Source organism: Perissodus microlepis, chromosome 22, assembly GCF_051167445.1.
Source record: "Perissodus microlepis isolate ML-2025 ecotype Zambia chromosome 22, ASM5116744v1, whole genome shotgun sequence".
In the NCBI taxonomy this organism is placed as follows: Eukaryota; Metazoa; Chordata; class Actinopteri; order Cichliformes; family Cichlidae; genus Perissodus; species Perissodus microlepis.
Genome location: NC_140481.1, coordinates 28,235,918 through 28,250,581, shown reverse-complemented (window position 1 = coordinate 28,250,581; position 14,664 = coordinate 28,235,918). Strand labels below are relative to the sequence as shown.

General features: G+C 39.8%; 2 non-coding genes across 2 annotated transcripts; both read right to left on the bottom strand.

Moving 5' to 3' along the window:
- Nucleotides 1-2,597: 2,597 nt before the first annotated feature.
- On the bottom strand, nucleotides 2,598-2,668 carry trnag-ccc (transfer RNA glycine (anticodon CCC)). Its single transcript has one exon. It is a non-coding gene; the product is annotated as a tRNA-Gly (tRNA).
- Nucleotides 2,669-4,450: 1,782 nt separating this feature from the next.
- trnag-ccc (transfer RNA glycine (anticodon CCC)) lies at nucleotides 4,451-4,521 on the bottom strand. Its single transcript has one exon. It is a non-coding gene; the product is annotated as a tRNA-Gly (tRNA).
- Nucleotides 4,522-14,664: the final 10,143 nt, after the last annotated feature.

The window sequence follows — 14,664 nt, the reverse complement described above, 5'->3', positions numbered from 1 at the left end:
AAAGAGATGAGGAAGCTTAGATTAGAGACACGGGGCAAGCCTTTCATCCTGGGTAGATGCTGACTGAGGGATAGATTTGGGGGGTGTAGTTCAGACTGACTGGATTGTTCCCTTTCTGGCCTGCATCCTGCAAACCTCTGGGAAAACTGTTCTTTGATCCTGGTAAAACTTTATTCAACTTTTTACTGTTGAAACACTTTTGTTTTATGTGTGGCGCATGTTTCTTTTAACCTGAAGTCTGAAGAATTTGGACAACTGTTTTTTTTTTTTAAATAATAAATGATTTAATTGCAGGACAAAGGTGGTGCATCATGCATGAAATTTTCATTTATATTAGGAACAAGCCCATTTGAGATTTTCTAATGCTTTTATTTTTTTTGTGTTAATCTGACAGCTGTGATAAACATGCACTATGGCTAGTTTTACACACACACACACACACATATATGTATGTAAGCTATTCCATCACTAGTCATGTTTCCTGTATTTTCTATTGTTGTTTCCCACTGCTCTGGTTTTTAAATTTGAGCACTGTGAGATGAGCAGAATATTAAACAAATATTTTTTATGGTTGACTGATGAGCAGGCTTAAAAAACATGAAAGCCAAATGAAATCTTTTCCCACACGCCTTCAAAACCAGAATATCAGGGAGGTTTTAAGCTCCCTTGTGAACTCTCTCGCAAGGAAGATGTTTCTTTCCTGCCACAACACAGAGTAGGTAACAACTCAGCCTTCACACATTATCGTAGCTTTAATTGTGTCGCTGTATTTAAACAGCTGCTGAATCAACATCTGTTTGCCATCAGATTGTATGCTTGGGGAGATGTAAGGATCTGGAAATGTTGCAACTGCAGTGGAGTCACAAAGTGCAACTTGGAAAACAGTCTAGAAAGTGAAATGAAGGAAAAGTAAGTGACCGAGCGAGTGTGTGGGTGGGTGGGTTATAGGTGTTTGTTTTTTTTAAATGACTTCCAGTAGGTGCCAGTAATCCACTGTCAACTGCTGAAAGTGTTCCAGGTCACATATGAGATACCAAGTCGCAAAGTAAATAATGCATTGGGCATAACACTGCCACACCCTTTAAAAGGTTGGCCTGAGGCAACCACTGCCATTACTGAAAAACATAATATTAAAAAAGCTTTAGTATTCCCAAGTCTAGCCTGAGATGCACTTAAACCAGTAGGGCCTTAAGGTTTTCAAACGCAAGATGCCAGATCTTTGAAGGATTTTTCTGTTAGTGCTAGCGTTAGCGCTGTGATGGTGACAACCTTTTTTCTTAGTTTGCAAAAACGTCTATAGTCACCTCTCAGAGTGAGGAGCCACTGCAGTTTAAGCTGAGAAGAAAGAGCAGGGAGCAGTTTAAATTCATGGTAGGTCGTGCCTTACCTCCAAAGGACAACCCGGAGCTTAGAGAGTGACTGAAGCTGCAGCCTAAAGAAGAGACAACAGGGTTGAAACTGGGGGCCCTCTGTGCTCATGCCAAAACACATTGTGCAAATATGTGTGACTTTAATCAAAACCAAAGGCTGGGCTGTGAGACGGCAGATGTTGGTCTGGTAACATTGGTTGTGTTGGTTTGGCATAGAGCTGTTTAACTGGGTGTTCTTTAAAGCAAAACAGGAAAAGGGGATGGAATCTGCAGAAGTGCAGAAATAAGAGGTTACAGAAACAATTACGAGAGGGCAGAAATGGATGATTCATAAGCTTTTTCATTGGTGATCGCATATTGAGTCCAGAAAACAAGACTTTAACTGAGAAATTATGTGTTCACTGCAATTTAATCATCGGTTCGTCACAGAGGACAGTAACCTTTTCTGGGAATGGAAAAATCACACGTTGCTTTTCAGCTCAATTGAACTGCTTAGTTGTGTCAGTGAGGTTTTGCTATTTTTACAGCAGCTTGTTATACGTTACCAAATGATTTCAACTCTGATAAGACTGTCCGATTTTTATTCTAATTACTTCATCCAGTTCTACACCAGTGAACTACAACACAGAAACCACTGAAAGGTGAAGTGAGCAACAGAGATGTAACAATAGCAACTGTCAAGGATGGGATGTATGAGACAGCAAGTGAACAACAAGTTCTTGAAGTTGGACAGTGAGAGATGGCACTGTGGGAGGAAGAAGGCGGTACAGTGCTGTCCACAGTGTTTTGCTGGGAAACCGTAGACTCTGGCACTTATGAGAATGTTATTTTGACACATATCATCAACCTAAACACTGCTGCAGACAGTTTGTTCTTTTTTCAACAGACTAATGCTCCCTGCCACAATCCAGAGTCAAGACAATTTCAGGGTGTTGGCGCCAAAGCATCAGTACACTAGAAAAACAATGAAGGCACACAATGCAACCAATAAGACCTAAAGAACCTGCACAAAACACTTTCAGATGACTTGTGGAGTTCATCCTTTGACAGGTCAGGGTTGTTTGACATCAACAAATTAGACTGTGTAATGCTTTTTATGCACATAAAGCGGGTTCCAATGATTCATCTGGGTCACTTTTAGAGTTCAGTATCTCACTAAAAGACATATCATGTAAGATCTCCTGCAGAACCCAGAATGAAGTCACATGAAATAAGCAAATCACTTTCTGCACTGCCTGGGAATTGAACCCAGGTCACAAGAATGGGAATCTTGTATGATACCACTACACCAGCAGTGCTTCATGACTGGTTGTTGTGATGAATCATTAACCATTTAGCATACGTGACATTTTATTTTTCCAGGTCCACAGCAGATGTATATAATTTCGTGAAAGTGGTAACCACTACTAAAAGGGAGCTCAAACACCACTAAAGTCAACATATATAGTAACGTCTTGGATGGCATGTGCATGGACTATTTTTGCCAGTCAGGCAAAATATCTAAATAAGGGGTGCTATAGGAGACGTCATCAAATCCAGAACCAAAGAAATCTAAAAGAGACTTGTACTTAGACACTGAACAGTGACTTTCTGAGGATATTGGGCATTTGGCATGCATCAGATATGGTCTATGGATCACTCCCATGACTCACTTTTTTATTATACACATACAGAGCAGCTGATTTGTTTGAAGGATAGTGATGGACCCTTAAACACCACATGAGGAAATCAGGAACTCCAAGCATCACTTACTGCCTGCCTTGGAATTGAGCCCGGATCATACGAATGGGACTTTTGTGTCTATATTGGACCATGGACCAGTTAACAAGATAGTCTGGTAAAGACAGTATGTTGCAGTATTATGCAGCATAAAGCTCTCTGCAATTTTATGCTTGGAAACCTTGGCTCCAAACATTCATGTGAATGTTACTTTGACATGTGGCACCCAGCTAAATGCTTCTGCAGCGCACCCCAAGCAAATGCATTTCTAGTCTTCTTTTAGAAAGGGACTACACCTTTTAGAGGAGACCAACATTTCCCAGGTGATTGTAGCCTCCAAGTTCTCAGTTCTCAGTCTGGCCAAGGGATTGTAGTATGTGCTGGAAAAAAAAAGTCTGACTGATGGAGGACATTTTGCAACCTAAAGGTCTTATCTGCTGCCAAGGCCGTGTTGCCTTGTACCACCTTTGTGAGGATGTGAGGCATAAAGTCTAGAGAATAGTGTCTCAGCCACATTAATAACCTTTGACTTTACAGATGCATAGCAGCTGTGTATGCTGGACTCTTAAATGCACTTGAAGATGCGTTAAATGTAACTTAAAGCACTGCCAGGGAATTAAACCCAGGTGACAGGAATGGGAGTCTTGTATGATAACATTACATTAGCAGTGCAGACTGACACACAAGTATATGCAGTAGTAGTAGACAAAGGTCTAAAGATTTCTAAAGTTTTGGGAATAAAACCCAGGTCACAATAATGGGATTTTTGGATACATTCACTAACAGTCTTAAGCTTGAAAGAAGGAAACTGGACTTCTTTGAGTTGTTTTAAGACGTTTCACCTCTTATCCAAGATACTCCTTTAGTTTTTTGTTTTTTAAACTATAAGAACTCCCATAATCCCAGAAGGTTGATTCTGATCATCTGGATGTTGAATTTTCAGTGGGACAAACGTTTCAACACTCATCCAAGTGTCTCATTCAGTCTCAGCTGACTGCATGTATCCCAGGTTATAAATAGTACGCTTGCATAATGAGTTAAAATGGCAACACTGACTAATAATGGGTCGTGAGGTCAGTTTCATGATCATTAATATGCAAACTGTCATGACCATTGATCAATGGCCATGAGTACCATTCACAGAGAGTTGCGAATGGCTACCGTCAAAGCAGTGTAAGATGGTCTCTTTAAAGTTGAAGACTGATCAATGGTGAACTTTCTTCAACTTTAAAGACTGCTAATTTAGCAACCCAAACGTCCTGTTGCTATGTGATGCATTTGGCATGGCCCACCGAGCAATCTTAGAACTCATAGTTTACTTTATGATCTGAGTCTAAAGTAGAGGACACATAAGATTTAGCTGCACTGCCTGGGAATTGAACCCAGGTCACAACAATGGGAATCTTGCATGATACCACTACACTAGCAGTGCTGTTGCGAGCTGGCTACATATGTAGTTGCATTTTTCTGTTACCTAAAGGTCTTAAAGCATCTTTTGCTCAGGCCTTGGTAACTAGTGCCACAGCAGAGTCTTACTTGTCTTTTTCCTTTTATAAATCTACTTGCACTTTTTATTTCTGTGACATTATCTCGCTAGATGATCAGTTAAGATAGAATTATTAAAGACACAAGCTGCAGAGAAGGGCTAGAGGTGAGATATAGCACACTGCCTGAGAATCTTATATGATACCACTACACTAACAGTGCACCAATCAGTTAAAGGTCTCAGCATACAATGGTCACTGCACACTGCTGGTAACATCATCATATACCCACATCCACTTATATTTGCTATTACGGCTCAAGTAGCCACTGCAGTATTCTCCTGAACAATTGAAGCAGCCAGTCAGACAAAAACTCTACATCAGCACTGATGCAGGAGGAGGAGAGCGAAAACGTGAAGCAAAGTAACCTGGTCTCTCTATTAGACATGTACTGTACTTGGACACGAGACTTTCTGAGGATGTGACGCACTTGACATGATTTAGTCTTAGAAATCATAGTTTACTTCAGGATGTTAGTCTAAATTAGAGGTGGCATAACAGTCTTTGCACTGCCTGGAAATTGAACACAGGTCACAAGAACGGAAAGCTTGTATGATATCACTACACTAACAGTGCGGTCCTGGGTTAGCCACATATGTTGCCTTTCAGGTTATGTGCTGTAGAAACAAGTCAGCGAGGTGGAGGGCAATTCTGTCACATGAAGGTCCTAAATGATCTTTTCCTAAGGCCTTGGCAACTAGTGCCAAAGAAGAGTGTTATTGGTCTATTTCCTTTTATAAATCTGCAGTATTCTCCTGAACAGCTGGAGCAGCCAGTCAGACAAAAGCTCTACATCAGCACTAATGCAGGAGGAGGAGAGTGAAAATGTGAATCAAAGAAACCTGGTCACTCTATCAGACATGGATGGTACTTAGACAATAACATGAGATTTTCTGAGGATGTGATGCATTTTGCATGACATTGCATGCATTCAGTCTTAGAACTCATAGTTTACTTTATGTTGTTTGTCTAAAGTAGAGGACACATAAAAGTTCCTGCACTGCCTGGGAATTGAACCCAGGTCACAAGAATGGGACTCTTGCATGATACCACTACTCTAGTAGTGCTGTTAGAGGCTGGCTGAACATGTAGTTGCATTTTAGGTTATGTGCCGTAGAAACAAGTCAGCGAGGTGGAGGGCAATTCTGTCACCTAAAGGTCTTAAAGGATCTTTTGCTAAGGCTTTGGTAACTAATACCACAAAAGAGTCTAAATCTACTTGCTCATGCAGCATTTTTTAATGACATTATCTTACCAGAATATACATGATTTGGGATGGAACCTGCTACTTTGGCCAATTCTTTTCTTCCCATTGTCCCATGTAAACACTGATCATGTTTGAAGTATGCCTGGTTTAACTTTTCTACACACATGTGAGTTTATTTATTTAAATATAAAAAGTTTTAGTTTACTACAATGTATCCATAAGAAACCCTCCCTTATGTGTCTTTCAACGCGGTCTTTGGTTTTGGTGTAGCTTCAGTTGTTTACCTCAAACCCTAATTTGGCCTTTGAAAATTGTTCTCCTAAGTCTTGACAAGCAGAAAAAAATATTGTCTCACTTCACAAACCATTAACATTTTTCCACAGAAGTCTCTTTGTTTTTCTTCCAAATTTCAGGGCTTTCATCATCATTAAATCATTGTTGACTAAATGTTTAAACTACAAATGTGAAGTGAAGTGTTTTTGACTGTTAGGCTCTTACTTTTTACACATGAGATTAAATGAGATATAATGGCTCAGGATGACAGGGAGACATATTATACCTAATGTTGCACCTCGGTGGTGGCAAGACTGCAAACACAGAGAGGGATTTATTACAATATAGGTGCAGAGCTGAAAAGCAAGGGCTAACCTTCATAACCAATAATACCAATTGGGATTATGTGCATACAGTGGTATGATAACAATATAAGATATGATAACTTTGTCTAATGCCTTTTTGCCTAATTGATTTTTTTCCGTCTACTTCTTGTACTTTTAAAAGGTTCACAAACTTTCAGGCAACAATGTTACCCTACAAACTTTTGCATTTTGTTTAATCCCATCTTTGACCTTAAGAGTTGAGCAGACTTTAGGGACAGAAACTTGTGTTTATAAAGCTGTACATTAGGGAAGTTTAGTTTTTCTTTGAAAACAAAACAAAATAAATAAAAAAGAAAAAAAATCTCATTGTAGAACCCACAATGTCCCAGGAGCCATATTTCTACTGTCTCTTTTTTTAACTTGGAATTGATTTGGATGTTTATGAACAGGCTTTTGTTTCTTAAAGTTTTATGACTCTTTACAAAAACAGATATCTAGTGCTCATTTTTTGACTCTTAAGCATTTAAATTAGATTATGAAAATGTAACACTTGCTTTTTCATTTGCTGACGTTTTGTCTGGTAACACTTTTACTTTTTTAGTGAACATACTAAACATAGTTTAGGAGCAGGGTTGGACCTTTTAAAAAAAAATACACAGCAGTTTAGAAACTGTGAAGGTAAATAGAGTAAGCAGTACATAACTCTGATTTTTAAGAAAAAAAATAAAAATTGTCCAAACACCAGAATAGCATATGATGTCAGAGTTTACAGGTCAGCACGAACCCATTTCTCAGAAGGGTGACATTTTACAACAGAGCCTAGAGGAAGGTAATCACTTGTTTCTGGTGTTTTGCTCACTCATTCGGTCTCTGAAGGACTCCCTCCTCTCCCTCCACCCTCAGACACCCACATCACCACCATCACACATGCGAGCTGCACACATTCACCCTAATCTAAGTAGCTTGACCCTAACCCAAGGCAGAAGTAAAACATCATTTCAGAACGAATTTCCTTTTAACCCCTGTACCACCGGGTGAGATGCTGTGCCACGATAAGCCTGGCCCTCCACTTCACCCTAGGCTGAGTTGTACTGATGCAGCAACAGTTTCCATTCTGTTTAGTCTGAACACATCAGCTATAACTTGTGAGTGACTGAGAACTTTACAAAGTATCTTTTAAGTTTGGTTTGGAAATAGCATTAAACCCAGTTGATAAGATTTTATAAAAGCCCACAGACTTATAAATGCTGCTACTTGTTTGTCTCAGGACCCTTCAGTATTGCTTATTCTCTCACTGGTTCCTGGTGTTGAATTTCACTGTGCAGCACATATTCCCCAAGTGACTAAAAAGTTTGTGCTCAACCAACCGGTGCGGAGGTGCAGCTTTTAATAAACAAAAATCCTACAGGGATTGTAGCACTTGGCTATTTCTCAAGAAACTTTTTTTTTTTAAGTTTTAAAAGTGAGACACCTCTCTATGACTTTTGCACAAAACACCCACAAAGCTTTTCTCTTTGCACAAAGCCTAACTCAGTTTCTTTCTACATAGTGGAGTTTCCACATCGGGATCTTCTTTTTGTCCAATTTTCTCTCTATTTCCTGATCATTCAGAAGGTTGTCACCTCTGCAAGAAGGTATTCAGCTATTATTGTATGAGTGGTTGTATACAAGCTTGTGGATAATGTAAACTATCACTCAAACTCTGTCAGTAAACAATTGTAATATATCATGTAACTGCATAACAAATTTAAGTTTAATTTACAAGATGTAATCAAACTTTAACATGAAAATTAATTTTCTGTCCAAAAAAAGCATAAAAAGCTATGTAGTCAGTTTTTAAATATATATCTTTTTGGCATCATTGCTGAAAAGAACTAAAAGCTAAAATAAATTTTTATTGATTTTCCCAGGTGATAACATCATACATTCAACTTTTTTACAGGGACTCATAGCCAGCTAAAAGATATAATCTCTCTGGCATATTCTGAGTCTGCCTCAGGGTCTCCACTATGTTTGAAACACCTACAAAATGACAGCAGGCATCCTGGTCAGATTCCCAAACTGCCTCAACTGTTTCCTTTCAGAGTAGAGCAACAGCAGCTCTCTGAGCCACTCCCAAATAACTAAATTCCTCACCCCATCTCTAACACTGAGCACAGACACTTTTGGGTGGAAGCCTGTTTACCTTCGCTTGCATCTATGATCTTGTTCTCACTTTGCACAGCTTGCAACCAAAAGGTGGAATGTAGTTTGGCAAACGTGGCACAGGGTCAGCATTACTGCAAACCATGTGCCCATACTTCTGTCCAAAGTTAAGCCCGATTAATAGTTCTGCTATGTTTGCTTTGGTCTAACACACAACCAAAACACTAGATACACAGTAAGAAAGCAGAATATTGGCTATTTCATTTCCTTGTCACCGTCCAAATACAATTAAAGGCTTCACAGAGGCACTGTAATATATTACAAGCTGCATTAGTACTAAGTTGACTGATCACAAGTAACTGCATCACCCCGGCATGTACAGCTCGAGGGAGATGTATGGTGTAGATTTAAAACAGTGCTATGAATAAAGGTTTACATACAAAGCCATTCAACTGATTTGAACACACCCCCCCCCCCCCCCCCCCACGACTTCAACCACCCCCACTCCCAATTCATTTCTATTTTAATTTGCATTCTGACTTGTGATCGTGAGATAACTGATTCAGTTCTTGTAGCTTATCCTTGTGCAAATCACGCTTATGAAGAGGAAGCTTGAGCACATGGTTAAAGGAATATTCAACTATTTATGCATCTGAGAAAAACAGAAAATCTGTAGATAAATTCAGAAAACTAGCAAATATTAGCAAAAGCACGGGGATGACTATTTAAATATATATTATATATTTCTTGGTTGCTATGTGTAATTTCCCTTAAATATTGCTATGATAAAATTTCACTTAACTCATCACTTGTCATGCTTTTGGGCATGGATGTCGCCCTGCTTCTGTTGAGAAAAGACTTCCAGTTTACTAATGCTACTTGAGAAGTTGTCCTTCTGACTAAGTGCACTTGAATGCGTGGCACGTCATATTTACCACTTCAGGAGCCTTGATGAGGGGCTTACCAGCATGACTGGAAGGCAGCATTAAATCAGGAAACAGCTCTCTCTCTCTTCAGCTCCCTGAAAAAGAAAAGCCACAGAACTACCACAAAACCTTGGCACAGAAAAATCTCTTACATAGAGTTTTGCATTTGATCTACATCATCTGCCATATGCAAATGCACCATGCTCCCTATCTGGACATATAAGAACAGGTTTCCTCAAAATGAAAACAAAGTATCCCACCTTGAACCTTAGTTAAAACAACCCCTAATGTTTGCAGGATGACTGAAGGCACAGTTGTAAGCCTGCATAGCTCCATGTCCTGCTGCCAAGCTATCAGAGTTGGCACTGCTTTCTTTCCTTGCTTCCAAAAAAAAAAAAAGACAGAAATGTCCATCAAATTTCTCCATGTTTCTCTGGTGGATGTCAGCAAGTCTGTGTACATTTCTGAACTCCAACTTGGCTACAAACACTGGGAACATAGAGTACAAGCTGTTTGTAGAGCTGTGATGTATATGTTTGGCCTGTGTTTTGAAACTGTAAAAAAATGGCTCATTTGGAAAACAGCTGAGATGCAATTAGAGGGCCAAACTCACGCTGTGTTTTGGTTTTTTGCAGAAGGGCTCTGTGTAAATTAACTTGCATTTTAAGTGGGCTGTAGGGATGTGAATAGTGGGCATGGGTGGACTTGAAGCTGGGGTGGGTGGAGGTTTCACCAACAACCCAACTTATTAACATATTAACAGATCAATTTCAGTGCGTATAGACACAATCTACTTAAATTTGGATTTTGTATAATAACAATGCAATTTTAAAAAGCTCTGCAGTGTTTTGAGCAAAATGCTAAACACTAATTGAGCATAGCGTTAGTTTTTGCATGCCATCGAGTCAGACACAGGCAGCAATCCTGACAGATCGTCTGCTGATGATGACACTGACATTAGTTGATGGCTCAGCTGCATCTTAATGGTATACAAATGGGGCATATTATTTGGCAGCTTGCATACTGCCTGCATATAACTGCTGCTGAAAAATCCCCTCTGCCCCATCTTCTTCGTTTCTTACGTTCATGCCTGCTTGTTGTTTCTGCTCCTTTTGGCACTTTCCATCTTCCATATATGTGTAGAGAAGGAAAGGGGTCCCAGTACAGTACCATGCTGCCAAATATAAATTCTCTGAAATGAAATAACTTTTGAATAAGAAAATACTCACATATCGTTAAGGGCAGACATACTGAGGCTGTTCTGCAAGTGTTCGACACACATTTTGTCCTTGTGTTGTCATTAACATTAAATATTTAGAGATTCTACTTTAATCTGGAGGTTGGGACATTACACACTCACACACACCCACACACACCTATACACACACACACATTATTAGGTGTCATGTGTTTCATATCTGTTTCTTCCATTTTCTTCCATCACCCCTTGTTCTTTTGTGGTCTCCTTCTCCTCTTGTTTCCTGTTTATTTTTCCTGTCTGTCCTATGACCTCCCTGGGCTTTGCCTTATTTCTCTGTTTTGTGCCTCCTCGTCTCCTCTCCCTTTTGTCCTCCAGCCTGTTACCTGGAAATTCATCTCAGTGTACCTTTAAGGATGTCTTATTTCTTTAAAAAGCCATCTGGAGGAGAGAGAAAGCTTACTCGAGGAACCATAAGTCAAGAAGTACTTGCACTGGTACCTCAGTTCCCACGCAGCTAGAATATAGAAACCATAGATACGACTCTATAATACTAGTTCCCTAAAATATTTATGAGTTGTTAGTTATTAAAGATGATGAACTGTGGAAGGAAACAAGCGATCCTTCTCTTTCTCTACTACTGCAAAGCTCATGTGCCTACCCACTCTAGCCATCAGTGGCCCATCTGTCTGCCTGCCAGCTCTTCCACCCTGGCTCTGATTTCTTCATCCATCTCAGCCTGTTCACTTCATCTCCATCGACTCACTTCATCCTCAACCATACATTTGAGAATTTAGCAATAAAATTCTTCATTTAATCTTTTCCAGCTTCCAGTTAGGGTTAGAAATTCTGCGGTACCATTGAGCACTGAGGTCTTCTGGTTATCTCCCCTGGGCCTCTGGTTAGCTCGTGCATCTACTTTGTTGTAACATAAACCCTAACCTTCTGCATTTTCGTGTCTTTGCTCTCGCCCTTCAAACAGCTCCATCACTGCAGTGTTATTGGATGAATTTTCATTTAGGGATAATCTGTTTGTCCTAGAAGTCCCCTCTCAGAGTGTATTGGTTTCCACTGACCCTCCTCATGTAACAAACCCCTCCCTCAACAAACCTGGGTTACCTCAGTGGGGACTCCATGCAGTGACTGACAGGCACCTCTAACCCTCTGTTCCATTGTGTTTAGAGACTGAAGGATTATCTACCCAGCGGCAGCTCCCCTTCCTTGCCTCTTCAGAGTACCATGCTCATATCCATCTGTCCCCTCCCCCATCACCTTCTCTTCCACTACGAAAACATACCAATCTATAACCACACAAATAAAAAACACCAGCTGTGTGTGAGCACAGGCACGCACGGATGCGCGAGTGCGTGTGTGTGCAAGTCCTTGTTGGCTTATAGCTTCAAGAATGAGGTGACGATACGAGAGCAATGGGACTGTGCATATAAAATTCATGGGCTGGTTGTGGTGAAAATAATAAGGGAGAAAACTCTCAGAAACTGCTCCCAGTTCCTTTAATGCAACTAAACAGATTGTGTGTGTGTGCGCGCATGTGCATATGTGTGTTAGCTCTTAAGTGTTCTGTGCTGATATGTGAATATGTAAAGTTGACTTTGTGAGAGTTAACGCAAGTTCACTTAGATCAAACAGTGGATCAGAGGCATGCTAAAGTAAATAACACAGTAGGTGTCCGGGCTGGCCAGCTGTCACTGAAGTAGGTTTTGATTTATATTGGTCCCTAGAATGACAGAGGGAGGGGTGGAAAGGCAAAAGAGAGAGATCAAAGAATGGATAGATGGAGCATTGGAGGGATGGATGTGGCAGAGGTGATGGCAGGAAGAGAGACGAGATGATTGATCTTTATTAATCTTTATACGAGGCAAAAGCATGAATATAGAGCGGTGGATGAAGAGATGATTTGTTTGTGTGTGTCGGGAAGGAAGCAGCTTAGTAAACCAAACGTCTGCAGCCAGAGGACGGCCGACAGATCTGTTTCTTTTAAGTGTTTCTTAAAGAACAGACACTTAAACATTCCCAGATCTGCAGTGCATCTGCAGTCTGACATGAGTTGAGTGCCTCAGTACAATATCATGAGGGGGTTCAAACGCTCTGTTCAAAGCTTATCAGCACAATCTATGATGGAGAAGAGAGGGACTGTGTTGCCTCTAGTGATATTCCCAGTCAGACGCCCATTTTTGTAATCTTTAAACCATTGGCTCCCGACTGTTTTGACTTCTGAGCACATATTTAAAAGCACAGAATGCACTTTTGACCTCACTGTTTGAATTGGGAATAGTTCAAAAAAAGTGAAATTGTCTTCGATGATTGTTTCATTTTAATACATTTTTAAGCCTCCAGAGGCTAAACTGCAAACTATTTCAGAAAAGAAATAGAAAAACATGAGACAGGACAAGAAAGGTCAGGAGAAAATATTGTTGTGAGTTGCAGAAATGTTTTTTTCCTTCTCTTTTCTGCTAATCGTTTTGTGGCCTCTGATTTATTTCACAGTCCCTTGAGAGTAGCAATCTTGAACCCCATGCAGTGAACCTCTGGTTTAACACAAGCTCCTGGGAGTTGGGAAGTATAAAGTCATAATATAAAGATTATTGCCTGAGTTCATTCAAACTATTTCTAAAACTTGCTGACTTTATGTTTTAATGTAAATCTCAAGAAAAATAAGGTTTTCTTAAGCTTGGTGTTCTCTTAGCAGACTGAATGGATCTAGTAAACCATGTTTTTAGTTTTCTCTGCTCTTGAAAATACTGTTTTTACTAACTTTGCCAGTGCACTCTTTGTTTATGTAACAGTAATTATGGTATGTTTGAGTAACAAGTAAAGGATGAATCTTTGCATCAACGTGCCTGAGATAAATCCACGTACAGCACTTGGCATATGAGTTGACATAAAGTTGTTCTGATTTTGTTTACGACATCGTTATAGCAGGGGGAATTAATTTACTCTGCTTTCTCCACAGGGCCACACAGGCCTGGAGCCAGGGCTTACTCATTATTTATGTCACACAAATTCCCCCCAAATTGCATTTATGTGGCCTTTTTGCATTTTGTTGCCAAAAGAGATTATCTGTCAGCCACGTGATGGTTTTGAATATAAAAAATGTGTTTTTTTTCTCAAGGTTGAGCATGTATAATAATAATTTTAGCACACAGCTGTAGTAAATCTTAAGTACTGGTTTTAAAAGCTGAACTACAATGTCCCAACTGGAAAGGAGACATAACCACTACTGAAAATAATAATAAGTGTTTATGTATTTGCAGATTCTGATCTGACTTTAAATCCAGATGCCTGTTGTTATGTAAGTCTTCCTTGTGCCACTAAAACAGATCTGCAAAAACTCAGACGTTGTGGGTTTGGTGCTCAGCCTCTGGGTGATCACTTGAGATTGCATGGATATTGTCTCCAAACAATCACTATCTGACTTGGACTATAATCACTCTCAGACAGATTGGTGATGGTTTGCCAATCATTGCCATCTAATGACTGATTTCTAACATGTTGCAATCGATCTGAGTCAGTCTGCACCAGTTAGTGCAACTGGTCTGTGATGCATCTCTTTGCAATAGGGAGCTTGACTCAACTGGTTGCCAACTGGTTGTAGTTTGGTTTTATATAAAACAAGTTAATTTATCAGCATTCTGCAGCAATGATATCCAGAGGAATTTCTGAATTGTTACATGTTTGGAGCTGGACTCTGTATGGTAGTAGTGCATGTAAATTTCTAATTACTGTACATTTCTATGTATGTAAACAATATTCATAGAGTGATCACAGTTAATTGCTGCATTATTAAAACAGATTCTATTTAATTGTCAACCTGACCCCATTCAATTGCAATTAAAAACACAATTTATGCTTAATGCAGTATTATTTCCACCTCCATACACCAAAGATGCTCTGAAGCTTGAAACTAGCTTGGAGTGGACACAGACCTGGTTTCTGTC